The sequence below is a fragment of the Pelophylax lessonae genome (genome assembly GCF_965119305.1).
Source record: "Pelophylax lessonae genome assembly, chromosome: 6".
Classification (NCBI taxonomy): domain Eukaryota; kingdom Metazoa; phylum Chordata; class Amphibia; order Anura; family Ranidae; genus Pelophylax; species Pelophylax lessonae.
In genome coordinates, this window is record NC_138773.1 from 88,577,450 (window position 1) to 88,594,614 (window position 17,165).

At 45.7% G+C, this 17,165-nt stretch overlaps 1 protein-coding gene across 1 annotated transcript in view; it reads left to right on the forward strand.

Annotated features, from left to right (window-relative positions):
* Window positions 1-11,180: 11,180 nt before the first annotated feature.
* INTS1 (integrator complex subunit 1) overlaps window positions 11,181-17,165 on the forward strand; it is a 385,650-nt gene continuing 379,665 nt past the window's right edge. The window contains exon 1 of the mRNA XM_082260644.1: window positions 11,181-11,219. The gene's annotated coding sequence lies outside the window, so the exon portion shown is untranslated. The remainder of the gene's footprint in view (window positions 11,220-17,165) is intronic.

Here is a 17,165-nt window from a genome sequence, read left to right on the forward strand (position 1 = left end):
GTACAGATTTTTCCCTGAGGGCTTTGGCACCACAATTATGTGGGAATAAAAGCCTTGTAATTCCTGACTTTTTGGTACAGGTTCCTGAATACCGTCTAACAGTGCCTTCCTCTTTTGTACTATTTTTGAGGGATAGGTCACTGTTATATCCGGTACCGGTTGTGAGACAAGCTCCAGTCGGTACCCTTCCCAGAATATCTGAAGAATGTAGGGGCTGGCAGAGATGTTTTCCCATTGGGAAGCAAAATGGGTCAGTCTGCCCCCTACCCTGATGCTGGCGTCAGTTGGATTCTTTGGACTTAGGTCCAGGTTTAAGGAACAACAATTTGTTTCCTTGTTTTCCCTTTTCAGGACCACCTTTCCTGGCCTTGAACGGCCTTTTTTGATTTTTGTCCTTGAAGTTCCGAAAGGAATATCTTCCTGTTTTGTCCTTCTTAGTGGGAAATTTTTTCCCCTTCTCTGCAGATCTGGACAAGGTATCATCTAGTCCTGAACCGAACAGTAATGAACCTTCAAAGGGTAATGCACAGAGTCTTACTTTGGAGGTTATATCACCTTCCCAAGCTTTGACCCAAAGCGCCCTTCTAGCAGAATTTACTAATGCTGCTGTTTTTGCAGATGCTACTAATGACTCCACAGCTGAGTCTACTAGGTAGGATGCGGCACTTTCAAAGGATAAGTCTGTTCCTTTTGATAGTTGTGCCAGGGGAGCATCAAGTTTAGGATTTTTTGTAAATATTTCCAATTCTTGAGGCTCAAAAGGATACCTTCTCTTCCAGCTTTTTGGTCTGGATAAGGCATGTGTAGGGAATTTCCATTCTTGGTGTATTATGTCCTTTAATGACTGGTGAATGGGAATGGTTCTGTACTGGGCTTTTTTCAAGCCTCTGTACACCTTGTCTTTACAGGAAGACTCCTTCACTGGGGTAGGGATTCCTTCAGTGTCATGTACCACTTTAAGTAGACCCTGCATATATTCCAAGGAAAAAAGATTTTTTTTTCCTTTTTCCGCCTCACTGTTACTTTCTGAGTCCTTATCCGAACTGGAAGGATCTCCTATGTAACTAGTGCCTTCCCCTGGATTCTCTTGTTCCCTAACTTGTGTTGAGGGAATGGTTTGAGACTCTGACCAGAGGGATGAGGGTCCTCTTGACCACCCACTGTCCTGGGAGGATAAGCTATCTTTGGATACTTCCTCTACTGGGACTTGAGGGATAGCTGCTGTAGTCCTGAATGACTGAATAGTAGCTAACATTTCCTCTTGCATAGATTTAAGAAAATCTTTCATAAGGAATGATGCTTCTTGCCCTGCTAACTTATTAATACAAGTATGGCATAAGGGCTTTAAGTAAGACTTAGACAATCTGACCCCACAGTTCCCACATTTCCTAGACATGCTAGTGCTAACAGTGGAAGGGGGTCTGGCAGGGGCTTCCTGTGCCGGTGGCAGACCTGTGTAAACACAAGAAGACAAGAAAAAAGAGACACCGTAATGTGACACAATAGCCTTCTTGTCCACCACTACGGCCAACATTCAGGAAAATGGCAAGGCATGCCTGTCGTTGCAATAGACAGGAGTTGGCCCGCCGCCGGTATCACTTACCCGTTCCTGACGCCACCTGCGTTGCCGCTTTTTCCTCTGTAGGGATTGCGGAAACTCGTGTCTCTTTCTGGGGCTTCAGCCCTCTCGTAGCCGGAGAATCAGCCATGTCACAAGCGCTGAGCTCACATGGACCCGGCGTCTCCTCCATGCTGCGCCTCTTCCGGGTATCACCCGCTCCGCCCTTTCCGTCGGAACTTCCGGTCTCCATAGCGAGGCTTGAGGCTCACCTACTGGTTGGAATTTCGAAATCCTTACCGCCAATGTAGCAATGGAGGAGACTTTCCTGCAGAGACAACAGGACTTCAGGTATGAGGGACCTTCTCTGTAAGGCAAACCGCACTACCTGGCATGTTTGGCGACCTGAAAGCTGTTTCCAGGACACAGCTAGGGAGGAACCTGCTATTAGGCCGACCGAAGCTGCCTTCCAGGGGTACCTCTCAGACAGTCATTTGCCTTAGGTTAGTAAAAAAAAAACAAACGTTCCGATGTGAGGTTGGAAACACAACTGAACTGTAGCTCAAGGATGGGTGGGACCCTTTTAACAGCTGCAAGTTAGTTGTGTTTCCTGTGAGGCGGAGCCACAATCTCTCATATGTAGGCCGTCCTGGAAGGATGAAAGGAGAAATATATATAAACCTTATGCCCCATACACACGTGCAGATTATCTGCAGACTTTTGTCTGCAGACTTACCAAAACCATATAATATGAGGTCAAACCTAAACACTTTCAATTTGTATGCAATCCGGCAGGCCCTTGCACTACATAGAAAAGGTAAGTCTGCAGACAAAAGTCTTCAGATAATCTGCACGTGTGGTTGATGGTCATCGAGGTGGTATCCCTAAGCTTCCCCTATCTACATTTCTTGAAAGAGGGGGGCTGCACAACGGGTTACTTCATTTGTTCCATTTGACTTTTATGATGTGTATTGTTCTTATACTTAAAATCTCCACCAATTGGAGAATTCTTTTAACTCCTATTCAATAAAATTCATACGTTTTTATATAGTTGAGATTAAACAGAGAAGACAAAAGGACATCTTACACTCTGATGACACGTATTACCTCTCTTTCTCTCCTTTCGATGCGTGAAAACTCTTCTATTTTGTATTGTATGTTTTGCTTTACTTTAAGTCCCGGTTACTTGGCCGCCTGACAAGTTGCGCTCCATTCAGTGCACTCGAACTGTTCTAATTGGAGCAACTCAAGTCGCTCCAACTTAGAAAAAGGTTCCTGCAATACTTTGGGGGCGACTTTGCAAGCCACTGTGAAGTTGCGCTGCACAGGGCGGCTTCAGAGTCGGGCGACTTTGAAGCCGCCCCAGTGTGAACTGAGTCTAAGAGAATAAACAACTTTCCTAAAGTATTGTGACAGCTGAGAAGTCTATTTCGAACAGTCACCAGGACATAGGGTGACTGGAAATCCAAAACGTTACAGTTGTCACCAGAACAGGAGGAAAATCATCAAATGAGGAAACCCGGAAGGAGCCCCTTTTACATGGGCATCTTCTATCCCCTGTTGGGTCGACTCAGAGCAGAAATGGATGTCACATATTATCATACAGGATTTATTTAGCGCCAAACTGTTTATTCAGCACTTTACAACATGAGAGTAAGCAGTACAGTTACAGTACAATTCAATACAGGAGGAATCAGTGAGGCCTGCTCGTTAGAGCTTACAATCTAAAAGGGAGGGTCAAGCGATACAAAAGTTAATAACTGTGGGGAATGAGCTGTTGGAGAAAATAAAAGTACAGTTGTTAGGTGGAGGGAGGATAGGCTTCTCTAAAGAAAAGGGTTTTCAGGGATCGCCTAAAAGTGAAGAGAGTTTGAGATAATCGGACAGATTGGGGTAGGGAGTTCCACAGGATGGAAGAAGTTTGCAAAAAAGTCCAGGAGGTGAGCATCGGAGAGACGACAAGAGAGCTAGAGAGCAGGAGGTCTTGGGAGGAATGAAGAGAATAACCGGCTTGGTATTTTGAGACTAGGTTAGGAATGTAGCTGGGGGCAGAGTTGTGGATGGCTTTGTAGTTGTTTTTAGTATTTTTAATGTAATTCTTTGGGCAATAGGAAGCCAGTATAGGAATTGGCAGAGAGGGGTAGCAGACACTGAGTGGTTAAGGTGAATGAGTCTGGCAGCAGCATCCATGATTAGACTAAATCGGGGATAGCCTGCGTATAGGTAAGCCTATGAGAAAGGAGTTGCAGAAGTCGAGTCGAAAGATAACCAGGGAGTGAATCAGTTTTGTGGTGTCATTGGTTAAAAAGGGGCATATTTTTGAGATGTTGCAGAGGTTGAGGCGGCAAGCTTTGGACAGTGATTAGATGTGAGGCCAAAAGGAGGGTTGAGAGTCCAGGATTACACCGAGGACCCTGACATGGGGGACAGGTTACCAGTTGTGTCATCGATCCTGACAGAGAAGTCAGGAGAAGTGGCATATGTGAGATTTGTAAAAAACTGGGATATTTCTGCGCTAAAATTATTAATAATTAACCACACCAAAACAACGTCTTTTGATGACGAAAAGTTGGCGACTCCAGACGCAACGTCCACACGCCCCTTCTATGAGCCGGCTATTATCTTTTATGCTGACTGGATACATGCGGGACGCCGCAATTGAATCTCCAGCCACCATTTTCTATTTCTATGTGCCTGTTTGTACTTCATCCATGCGAGTAGTTTTTTGAATAAACGTCACCATTGTTATTTTACGGGATTACGCTATGGTCTTTTATACAATTCTTTTCCATACTCCCATCTGATCATTATGGAGCTACTTTGCGGAATTTATCATTCCACGGCGCTACCCATGGTCTCTTGGAGTTCCTGAGATTTATGCTGTATCTGGCGAGGCTGTCTCATTCATTTGAGTAGCCACGGCTTTTTGGTAAGCTGCTTCTCACACTAGTACACTGAGGTGTCCCCACTCTGCACAATCCCTGGGTGTCACAGGAAGGAAGGACTATTATCACATTTATATTCCTGGATTTGTTTTATTTTGGACTTTTCTTTGAGATTCTTAGTCACTCCTTATTTCTTCACGTCCCTTTAAATGTTTTTTTGAATGAACTTTTATTCATTGTTTTTATCATTAATTATATTTAGCGCTGCACTTTTTGTTAATATATTTGAGATTTGTGCCTGTCCTGATTTTTCTTCCATCATGTGATGAAGGAAAAAGAGACCCGATGTAACCCCTATGGGCAGGTGGGCGGATGTGTGTCCTTTATCCAAAACCAAAAATATTTTGCTAGCAGACCAAGGATTTCCAAAAAAAAAAAAGCATTGAAAGGTTTTATTAAACAAATACAGCACAGCATAAAATAGCAATGTTTCAGGTCCATGCAGAATCCCTTCTGCAGTTACGTATAGCATGCATGAAGAAGAGGTTCTGCGTGGCCCTGAAACGTCATCGTATTTTGCTGTAATTGTTCAATAAGAACATTTCTCCTGTTCTGTGGTGTTCTTGGTTTCCAGTTGGTGGACAATGCAGCACCCACTTACTTTGCAGCTATTTCCGGCAACGCTTATGTTGGAAATAATTCTCTCCACCTACAGTATATCCACTCACATCAAGTGGGTCCTGGACACAGCCTTCTGTCCACTGAACCTGAACAGAGCTGGATGTGGGATGATATAAATGGACAGACACATCCCTACATAGAAATATATTACAGACCCTCTTCCATCTCTATGATCATAGGTCAAATCTGGACTGTCGAAATGCCTAGGTGTAAGAGGCCTAAGAGGAAATTCCTGTTACCTCAGGGGAATTTTTTTACTTATTTCCTGTTGTCCCCAGGAGAGAAAATGAAGTGAAATCTCCCCATTGGGGCACAACAAAGAGATGGTAGAAATTAGGGATGCACTGATTTATCTGCAAATAAGGTTATTGGCAGTTTGCTGACATAAAAGAAATGGTGCTGATGATGGTATGCTGCGTCCCATAGACTTCAATTCAAAATCACGTCCTATAGACTTCAATATAAAACGCTCCCTAGTGACTTAATGGCAAAGTGGCGACCCACAGACTTCAATACAAAGTCACGTCCCACAGACTTAAATACAAAGTCACGTCCCATTGACTTCATGCAAAGTCACGTCCCATTGACTTCAATGCAAAGTCACGTCCCACGGACTTCAATGCAAAGTTGCATCCCATAAACTTGATTTCAAAATAGCATCCCATAAACTTCAGTGCAAAACCATGTCCCATAGTGCAAAATCGCCCCCTCCCCCCCAGTGACTTCAATGCAAAATCGCATCACATAGATTTCAATGCAAAATCATGTCCCATTGACTTCTATACAAAAAGCCCCCTAGTGACTTTAATGCAAAATCGCATCCCATTAACTTCATTGCAAAATGAAGTCCTATTAAAGCATTTCTTACCCTGAAAAAAAAATGGATCCTGTTCCCTTACATACAGCATGATATACAGCACAGTGCTTGTGCTTTTGTAATTTGGCCCCCCGTATAACCTAAAATACCTGGCTGGTCCTGCCAGTTTCTACCTTCCCCCGTACACTGATCATGGTATATCATGGCTGCTGAGACCTGACACCCCGGTGAGTGTATGTGTCTCCGTCATCCGCTGCTATCTGCAGCTCTCCTCTGTCACCCTCCCTGCCTGTCAGCTCTCACTAGCACCACTCTGCTCCCCTCCCAGCTGCTACAAAAGTATGTTATCTTTACACCATCCCTTCTGTTAGAAACCTGTATCCTAATGCCTGTGCTTTATAAAAAAAAAAAGAAAGCAGATTTCTACCTGTATTTACAGCGCCTACCCTGTTTCCCTGAAAATAAGCCCTACCCCGAAAAATAAGACCTAGCTTTAATTTTGGGGATGGCTGCAATATAAGCCCTACCCTGAAAATAAGCCCTAGCTAAAGTCGTAAAAACATGCAATCCATTTTGTAAAAAGATTATATAATGTGCAGTGTGTCTCCTTTTGTAACTTTATTGTGGAATATACCTTATTTACAGTGCCGCTGGGTGCTCACATGACCCGCCGTAGATCTTCTGCTCTCCTCCCGGTTGACGTCAGCGCCCCCTTACTCTGCAGTGCTCAAAGTTGGGAAGAAGAGTGCCGGTGGGTCATGTGAGCACCCAACGGTGCTGTAAATAAGGTATTTTCCACTATAAACTTACAAAAAGGAGACACACTGCACATTCTATAATCTTTTTACAAAACTAATTTTGACCAAGATTTATTTTTGGGATTACAGAATGTTCCCCCTGACAGGGGGAGAGAAGACATGGGACACAGGAAGTTTTTAAAATTTTTTTTATTGTTTTATTCCAGGATTTTTTTTAGAACAAAGAGTGGGGTAAATGACACAGTACAAGCACTGTGCTGTCTATCATGCCCTAAAGGATCAGGATTTTTTTTTTGTTAGGGTTTTAACCACTTTAAGATCGTCCTGGTGACATGATTGCTTTAAATAAATTAAAATTATTGTACGTACAACAAATACGTACAAAGACATCCCCTGAAAATAAGCCCTAGTGTGTTTTTTGTAGCCACAATAAATATAAGAGCCAGTCTTATTTTCGGGGAAACACGGTATCGGCGCTCACGTGACTCTCTCCTTTCCCCGCCTCCCCAGCTGACGTCAGAGGTATTTCTTGGTCCTGTCTGCTAGAGATGTCAGATGGGGAGAGTCGGGAGTCACGTGAGTGCCGATAGTAGACACTGTGAAAACAGGTAGAAATTAGCTTTTTTAAAAATAAAGCACAGGAACTAGGATACAGGTTGTAATCTAACTAGGGATTCACCGAAATTTCGGCCACTGAAATTATCGGCCGAAAATGAGCCTCTCTCATTTCGGCCGATAATGGGTTAACGGTGCCAAAATTAATATGGCCGCCGTGAGGAAGGAGGAGGGCGCAGCGCAGCACAGGTTTTAAAAGTCCCGCCTCTGGCCGGCCGTCCGCCTCTCAATGACGTCCCTGTTACTATGATCTCTGCATTAGTGAATGGACATACCAGGCAGGAGGGCGGGGCGAGCGGCCGCTAATACATAGTACTATGTGATCCTTCCTGTCAGCTCAGCGGGACTATGACTATGTGTGAATGAGATCTGATCTGACCTGACACCGGGCGGGGGGGCGGGTTGGAGCGGCCGCTATTAGCTGTAACTATGTGAGCCTTTCACTTCCTTGTCAGTGGAGATACATGCCTGACAAGGAAGTGAAGCGCTTGCATAGTTACAGCTAATAGCGGCCGCTCCAACCCGCCCCCCCGCCCGGTGTCAGCTCAGATCAGATCTCATTCACACATAGTCATTTTTTTTTAAAGCCCGTAGCGTGTGCAACACACTCAAAAGACTCCACCCGGTGCATAAAAAAGTGCACACACACAAAGTGAGTAACACAAAAAAGCACAGGGTGTGCGACAACGTATGGTCTTCCCTCCGAAGAGGTAGGACCCGAAACCTCAATCCCCCGGGGCGCAAGGCTCCTGACAGGGACATAAGGTACTCATGGTCTGTCTGGCCGAAACCAGACCGACCCCGTTCTTCAGGGGGACTGCCGAAACAGCCCCCACCGAGTACTAAGTAGGGCTCCCCCGAAGGGAGACCCCATGGGAGAGGGCGAACTAAGCCAAAAGGCCATATCCACCCCCTCCCAAGACTTAAGGCTGGGCCCGAGGACCCACACACTCCAGTCTGTGCAAATAAAGAAAAAAGGTGAAAGTGCAGGTGACGGACTCCAAATAAAAAGACAGACAAAACATAAAAGTGGGGAAAGGGAAGTGGGGAAAGTGCGATGGTGCCATGTGAGGGACCAAGGCAGGCCTTCCAGCCGGAATAAAAAATTCCTCTGGTGCAAGCCAAAAGGCCTGTCCCAAGAGGCAGGTGTGAAAAAGGTGTGCATAGTGCAGTGACCAAGGTGCCAAAAGAACTCACAGCGAGCTGCCCCTCACCAGTGAGAAATTAAGGCACCCCTGGGCTGCCACCCCAGGGGCACTTACACTACGGGCTTTTTCAATCTCAGCCCCCGGCCAGACCGAGTGTAGCCAATCCCCACCAGCAGACATCAGAACCTGGACAGCTTAGAGAGAGCTTACCTACAACTGGGGACAGGCTCGCCACAAAGCCAGATCAAAACCCAGGAGAGAAAGCCCTCCCCTCGCCATCCTGTTCCTCAGCCCATTACGTCCAGGAGCAGTTCCACCGGGCTCACCCTCCAGACCGGCTTTCCTGCTCCCTTCAAACTGGTTAGGACAGTTCAACCCATTCAAATCAGAAGGCGGCGGGCCCCACATGCTTTCCCAGATGACCTACTCCCCATACCTCAATACTCAGAGCGCTCCGGGTTTCGGTCATACTGGTACTAGCTAAGGCCCATACCAACTGATAAGAACAGATACTACACTTGATCTTAGCCAAAAGGCCGAGAAGCGATTCACACATTCACACATAGTCATAATCCCGCTGAGCTGACAGGAAGGATCACATAGTACTATGTATTAGCGGCCGCTCGGACTGTCAGGGAATTGAAGAGAAGTGAACGGCTCATAGTGACAGCTATTAGAGGCCGCTCGCCCGCCCGGTGTGTCAGTTCATTCATGTACAGATCCTAGTAGTAGTGACATCACCGGGAGGCGGGCGGCCGGCCAGAGGCGGGACTTTTAAATAATGGACACAGTGACTGGAGGAGCTGAGTGAGTTGGAGAGGGACGCTGAGGCTGAGAGAGGAGGGGTGATAGCTGAGGCAGCTTACCATTGGTATTTAGTGCAACCAGTATCAGTGCAACCAGTGTTAATTAACACTGATACTGGTTGCACTAATGCAGCACAAAAGGGTTAATTACCTGCCACTGGTCGGTCACTAATGCATCAGTGACAATACATTAACCCCCTCATGCTGCATAATAGAAATACTATTGGTAATTAAATTAACCTCTTGCCAACCCGTCACAGTACATATACTGTGACAGGGTGGCAGCGACAGGTGTACGTTGCTGCCTGTTTTTTGGTGTATGCCCCTCTTCTATCTATTTTAATTTTTTTTGGGGGAAAGTCATTTTCGGTTTTCGGCCAATGGCATCCTGCATTTTCGGTTTCGGCCCAAAATTTTCATTTCGGTGCATCCCTAAATCTAACAGAGGGGATGGTGTGAAGATAACACAGTGACTTAAAGCGGAATTCCACTCAAAAGTGGAACTCCGCTAATCTGCTTCCTATGTGCCCCATTTGGCACTTTTCAGGGGGGAATGAGTATGTGTTTTTGTCAGGTACCCTTCCCCACTTACTGGGAGACAGCACCGCGGCGCTGTCCCTCAAAAGTTCGGCCCCTCCTTTTTCCTACGCCGCAGTGCGCTTTGCGCATGAGCAGTAGGGAACCAGCCGGGTTCCCTTCCTCCGGATGGTGGCAGCGTCAGCCGAGAGCCGATATGTAAATCGGCATCGGGTGCCGTCATCGCAGGCTCCCTGGACAGGTAAGTTCTATTATTTCAATGTCAGCAGCTACAGTATTTGTAGCTGCTGACTTTTATTTTTTAAGGGGGGGCGGAACTCCACTTTAACAACCATTTTAACTTTAAAGCGGTAGTATCCCGCTTTTTGACACTTTTACCTACAGGTAACCCTATAATAAGGCTTACCTGTTGGTATAATTAATATCTCCTAAACCGGCGCGGTTTAGGAGATATTTGCAGTGCATGCAGCCGCTCACGCGAGCGGTGCATGCGCTCTGAAGGTCCGGGGGGACCTTCAGTTTTCCTAGCCGGCAGCTTGCCAGAAAATAACTCCCGCGCGCATGCCGGAGCCGCCGAACCCGGAAGAGACGCCGAGGGATCATGGCGGCGCCCGCAGCGATGTCCGGGGGTCCGTGTCAGGGCTTTGTTCTAAGGTAAGTAATGCATAATAAGCTAGTATGCGATGCATACTAGCTCATTATGGCTTTGTCTTGCAGGTTTTTTTTTTTCGGGTTTACAACCGCTTTAATGCAAAAACGCCCCCTAATAACTTCAAAGCATAATTGCATCACATAGACTTCAATGCAAAATCGCGTCCCAATTGACTTCTATGCAAAAAACGCCCCCTAGTGATTTCAATGCAAAAATACCCCCCAAGTGACTTAAATGTAAAAAAGCCAGCCACATCTAAATCGAGATCAAATTTAAATCGATTTTTGAAAATCAGTCCGTTTCGGTTTTCGGCTAAATACATCGTGAACTTTCGGTTTCGTTCTTGGCATGGCAATTTTAATTTCAGTGTCACTACGCTACGTTGTCACTACACTCACTGTCCCCGGGCACTAAAGGTTATTCTGTATCTCCCCAGCTGCTGTGGAACCACAAGTCCCAGCATTTTCTGGCTACACACATGGGACCTGGAGCTGTACAACAATTGGAGCGCCGCCTGTACACCGCAATCCAAAACCACGCCGCTTTCCCGCCACGTGACGTCAGGGAATCCCTGTGAGTGAATTGACCCGTACAGGAGGCGGGGTTTCTTTACGTCCAGGCGACGTCGCCGTGACGTACGGTTCCCGGAAGTGGAGTGTATTCGATGGAGGAGGCGGCGGTTGTTGTGGTGAGGAGTCCCAGGTGCGCCCCCTGACACCCCCAGTCTCTGTACCCCGCAGTACGGCCCCTGTGGAATTGCAGGTAAGTGCTGTACGGCGAGGTGAGGGAGGGGGGTGTGTGTCAGTGCCGGGAGCTGGGACAGAGCAGGCCTCAGCATTGTGTGGTGGTCTCCTAGTACAACCTGAGGCCAGGGCTGCTTCACCTGAGGGGAACTGCACCGTGTCTTTTAAGTAAACAGGGGGCCCGATTCGCATTGTGCGACAAATAAGCGCAGCGACATGCATTCTGCCTACGCCAGGTGTGAATGAGGCCTTAGACGAGGGTCACATTATTGGGGGGGGGGCAGAATGCATGTAAATCTCATTTGTCCCTGCACCCACAGCCAAAACACTCCGCTTTTTTGCAAACGCTCAGGGGTTCCATTGATTCCATGATTGAATGGCAACCAACACATAGGAAATCTTGCGATCCCCCATGTTGCAAAAGTGTCATGCGGTTTCCGTGTGGCCACATTTAGAAAAATAAAAAAGGTCTGGGAATTTTTCTTGCTGCTGGAAACGCTAGTACAGCAACCCCTTCAAATGAACGGGTCGCTGTTCCAGAGAAAACATGGCATGCACCAACCACATCAGTGTGAGCCTAGGCTGAGGGAGCTGTGAGCACTGTTCTCTATCGCTGGTTATATCTGCTGTGGTGATAAAAGCAGAATCTAACCCCTTAACACCAACCTAACGCAAATATGTGACCTTCGGCTTCAAGGGGGTGTACCGGTGCAACTGCAGGCATCACCCCAGGACCGTTTTTAAGAGCTGATGGTCGGCATTGTTTTTAAAACAACCGATGTGGCTAATCAGCTGCTTGGTGGTTATTTCAAAAAGCAGGAGGGAAAATCTCCCCACCTTCAATGGCTCACCTGGGCTCTCCCGTCCCACCTGGAGGCTCAAGCAACCAGCTGTCATGTCCACCGGGTGGCCGGAGATCTGAACAAAGCTGAAATCGGCTTTGATTGGGTCTCTGATCTAGTAACCAGGAAGCAATGTCATGACATCACTTCCTGTTTATTGGAGCCTTAAAGGAGCTAGATTTGAAAAAAAATGACAGTATTCAACAAAACAGCCAAACTTGGCTTTTTAAATGCTTTAGTCAGGGCTTGTCAAATGCCAGGTCGCATTGGCGACTAGAAACTGAGTCTGTGTGCCTAGGATCTCAGCCGTCTGCTGTCAGGCATCGGGACGCTACTTCACTGATGCAGAGATTTGAAATCCCTGCGGCTCCTATCCATACTTCTCAGTGTATGGACAAGAGGTGTTCTAGTTGGTTAGCACCGTCACATCGACAGTGCTGACCAATCAGAACTGGCTGCCTCTTCTCCACTTTAAGCACATCCATAGAATGCACTGCTTGACTTCTGCCACTGTAAGCCCTCCGTGTTGCGGTTACCTGGCACACATTTATCTGACATTGGGTAAGAATGCCAGGTCCGCGGCTGAGCGGTGCATGAGGTGGGGGAATGGTGCAACGGGCCTGGGCTCTGCCCCCCCCCCCCCCCATAGACACGTGTGTGGTGGAGCAGATCAGTCCATTTTATGGATGTATGCGAGGAAGGTGGAGGTGGGAGAGTGGCAGGAGGATTTCTCTGGACACATCATAGAACTGAGGGGACTTCACTGTACATATACACATCAGTCTAAGACTTTGACTCTCACCCTCTATCTCCCTCCCTCTCCCCCCATCCATCCCTCTCTTTCCTTCTCTCTCATCCCCCTCTTGCTCTCCCATTCTCCAACCCCCCCTTCTATCTCCTCTTCTTATACCTCCCGCTCCTCTTTTTCCTCTTTTCTTTTTTTTTTATGGGCGCTAGGCAGCTGATTTGAAAAACTGGCTTCTAACCTTTTGAGCTGGCTCCGAGATTCAAAGAAAATTTGTCAAGGCCTGTTTTAAAATTAAAGGAGGGATTTGGGGTCTTATAGATCCCAGATAACCCCATAAAGAGTACCTGTCACTGCCTATTACTGTCACAAGGGATGTTGACATTCCTTGTGACAGCAGTAAAAGTGTTAAAAAAGTCAGTGTAAAAATAAATAAGAATTAAAACTGTAAATCGCCCCATCCCTCCGTTCACGTGAGCAGGAGCATTTGTAAGTCACACCAGGAAATATAAATAGTGTTCAAACCACACATGTGAGGTATCACCATGATGATCGTTTGAGCGAGAGAAATAATTCTAGCACAAGACCTCTGTAACGCTAAACTGGTAACCGTCAAAATTATTGAAAGCGTCGCCTATGGAGATTTGTAAGTACTTTGACTTGGCAACATTCCACAAGCGTGTGCAAAATTTTAAAGAATGATATGTTTGGTATCTATTTACTCGGTTAACATCATCTTTCACATTATATAAAAAAAATTGGGCTAACTTTACTGTTTTGTGTTTTTTTTAATTTCATGAAAGTGTATTTCTTCTAAAAAAAAAAAAAATTGGGTTTGAGAGACCACTTTGCAAATACAGTGTAACGACTGCCATTTTATTCTCTAAGGTCTCTGCTAAAGATATATATACAATGTTAAAAAAAAATTAAAGGAACACTTTGAAAACGCATCAGATCTCAATGGGGAAAAATATCACGCTGGATATCTATACTGATAATGACTGGGTAATGTGTTAGGAATGAAAGGATGCCACATTTTTTGATGGAAATAAAATTATCAACCTACTGAGTGATAAATTCAAAGACACCCCGAAAATCAAAGTGAAAAAGGATGCAGCAGGCTAGTTAATTTTGCTGAAATTTCATTGCAGCAACTCAAAATGGTACTCAGTAGTTTGTATGGCCCCATGTGCTTGTATGCGTGCCTGACAACATCTGGGCATGCTCCTAGTGAGAGGACGAATGGTGTCCTGGGGCATTTCCTCCAAGATATGGACCAGGGCATCACTGAGCTCCTGAACACACTAAGGTGTAACTTAGTGGCATTGGATGGACCAAAACAATGTCCCAGAGCTGTTCTATTGGATTTAGGTCAGGCAAGCATGGGGGCCATTAAATGTTATCAATTCCCTCATCCTCCAGGAATTGGCTGCATAATCTCGCCACATGAGGCCGGGCATTGTTGTGCACCAGGAGGAACCCAGGACACGCTGTGCCAGTGTAGGGTCTGACGATGGGTCCAAGGATTTCATCCCAGTACCTAATGGCAGTCGGGGTGCCATTGTGTAGCCTGTAGAGGTCTGTGCATCCCTCCATGGATATGCCTCCCCAGACTATCACTGACCCACCGCCAAACCGGTCATGCTGAACAATGTTACAGGCAGCATATTGTTCTCCACGGCTTCTCCAGAACCTTTCAAGTCTGTCACATGTGCTCAGGGTGACCCTTCTCTCATTTGTGAAAAGCACATGGTGCTATAGTGGTGTACCTGCCAAGTCTGGTGTTCACTGGCTAATGCCAATTGAACTCCACGGTGCCGGGCAGTGAGCACAGGGCCCACTAGAAGAAGTCGGCCTTCAGGCCACCCGTATGAAGTCTTTTTCTGATTGTTTGGTCAGAGATATTCACAACAGTGGCCTGCTGGAGGTAATTTTGTAGGGCTCTGGCAGTGCTCATCCTGTTCCTCCTTGCACAAAAGAGCAGATACCGGTCCTGCTGATGGGTTAAGGACCTTCTACGGTCCTGTCCAGCTCTCCTAGAATAACTGCCTGTCTCCTGGAATCTCCTTCATGCTCTTGAGACTGTGCTAGGAGACACAGCAAACCTTCTGGCAATGGCACATATTGATTTGCCATCCTGGAGGAGTTGGACTGCCTGTGCAACCTCTATAGGGTCCAGGTATCTCCTCATGCTACCAGTAGTGATACTGACCCTAGCCAAATGCAAAACTAGTGAAAAACAGTCAGAAGAGATGAGGAGGGAAAAAAATGTACACCTTTTAAAACTATTCCTGTTTTGTAGGTTGTCTCATAGTTGCCCATCTAGTGGACCTGTTGTTAATTTCAACACCAAAGCAGCCGAAACTGATTAACAACCCCTTCTGCTACTTAACTGATCAGATCAATATCCCAGGGGTTTAATTGACTTGATGCTATACTCTGAATAAAAAGTGTTCCTTGAATTTTTTTTGAGCAGTGTATATAATGTTTGGGGGTTTTAAGTAATTTTCTAGCAAAAAATACTGATTTTAAATTGTAAGCAACAAGTGTCAGAAAAAGCTTAGGCTCCAAGGGATTAAAGTCATATTAAACCCTCCTTTTTTTTTTTTTTTTTAAGTGTATGTAAACCCTCACCTGGTAAAACAACCCATTCTGTTTAAAATAAAAGGAAAACATTTACATAATTGTATACATTAAAACAAACAAAAAAATACTATAAATAAGTGATCGCATTCCCTCTGTTCTTAGCAGCATAAGAGGAAGGGAGGAGAAATAGCAGTACACTGGTCTTCCCAGTGAATGGCTCAGCAGGGAGAATCATTGGAGGAGAGCAGGCTTAGCATAGCTAGAAAACTGACCACACTGTGCTCCCATGTCTGGTGTGGTGAGATTTTATTAGGAAAGCAGAGGACTGTCAGGAGAACACCAGGGGTTTTACACAAAGGAAGCAATACAAAGAGAACAGGAAAACTTTTCATACAAGTACATGGTACAGCAGGCACATATAAAGAATAGGAAATATTGGGTTTACTTTTTTTTTTTTAAACCAGAACTTTACCCATAACAACTTGATAAAAATAATGTTCATTAGCAGGAACACACATTCCACATTAATAATTATAGTACCAAAATTAGCGTGAGCTGTAAATTGCCTCCAGCATTGCTTTTGTTTCTTCTTTCTGGAGGCTGCCATTTTACTGAAGCCCAGAGCACCCAAACAGCAGTAAATCATAAAGCGGAACCAAACCCATCGATTTAGTCTGGTGTTATAACTGATCACATGTGCAGATCAAACAGAAGAAGCTTCCTTGGCTTTAAAGGATAGGAGGGTTTATTTACCCCTTAAGGCTGCCAGCAGATCGGCCTCTACAAATATGGCAGTGCCTAAAAATGAAGGGCAATGGAGCATGTTCAAAGCAGGGCGAGACAGTGTATTACTGGATTTTAAACAGCATAGGCACTTATTTTTAATGTTTTACTTAGTGTACAGGACACCCGGAATGTGTCCTGGATGGCAGGTACATTTCCCTGATACGTGAGTTGTGGTCCCTTTAATGGGGACCGTTGCAGAGCTTTTGTGGTACTCAGGGGTAAGTCCCAGATGAGGGAGGCTTGAAAGGCAGCAGAAGGAAATCAGCACCCGTGTCAAGCTGTGTAGTGAGCGGAAGCTCTTAGACAAGCTGAGACACAGGCTGCTACCCCCCAGTGTGGCCTGCCTGGCACCCTGACTTTGGAGGAGCCTGACACCTGTATGGGACCAAAGACTAGCAGTGAGCCTGTTGCTTTATTACCAATACCAGGATCTGGACTGTTTTTACTTTGGCTGAAGTAAGCTGTCTTGTTTTGCTGCAATTCAAATAAATGAACTATTTTGCTTTTACTAAACTGACTGGCGGTCATTGCAGAGTTACCCCAGGTTACATTAGCTATACCTGCTAAAGGGCTGACTAACGTTCCCCTTTAAGCAGTCAGAGCAGCTGATTTAACCACTTGCCGACTGCCATACATACAGTGGGTACGGAAAGTATTCAGACCCCCCTTAAATTTTTCACTCTTTGTTATATTGCAGCCATTTGCTAAAATCATTTAAGTTCATTCTTCTTCCTCATGAATGTACACATAGCACCCCATACTGACAGAAAAACACAGGATTGTTGACATTGTTGCAGATTTATTAAAAAAGAAAAACTGAAATATCACATGGTCCTAAGTATTCAGACCCTTTGCTCAGTATTTAGTAGAAGCCCCCTTTTGATCTAATACAGCCAGGAGTCTTTTTGGGAAAGATGCAACAAGTCTTTCACACCTGGATTTGGGGATCCTCTACCATTCCTCCTTGCAGATCCTCTCCAGTTCTGTCAGGTTGGATGGTAAACGT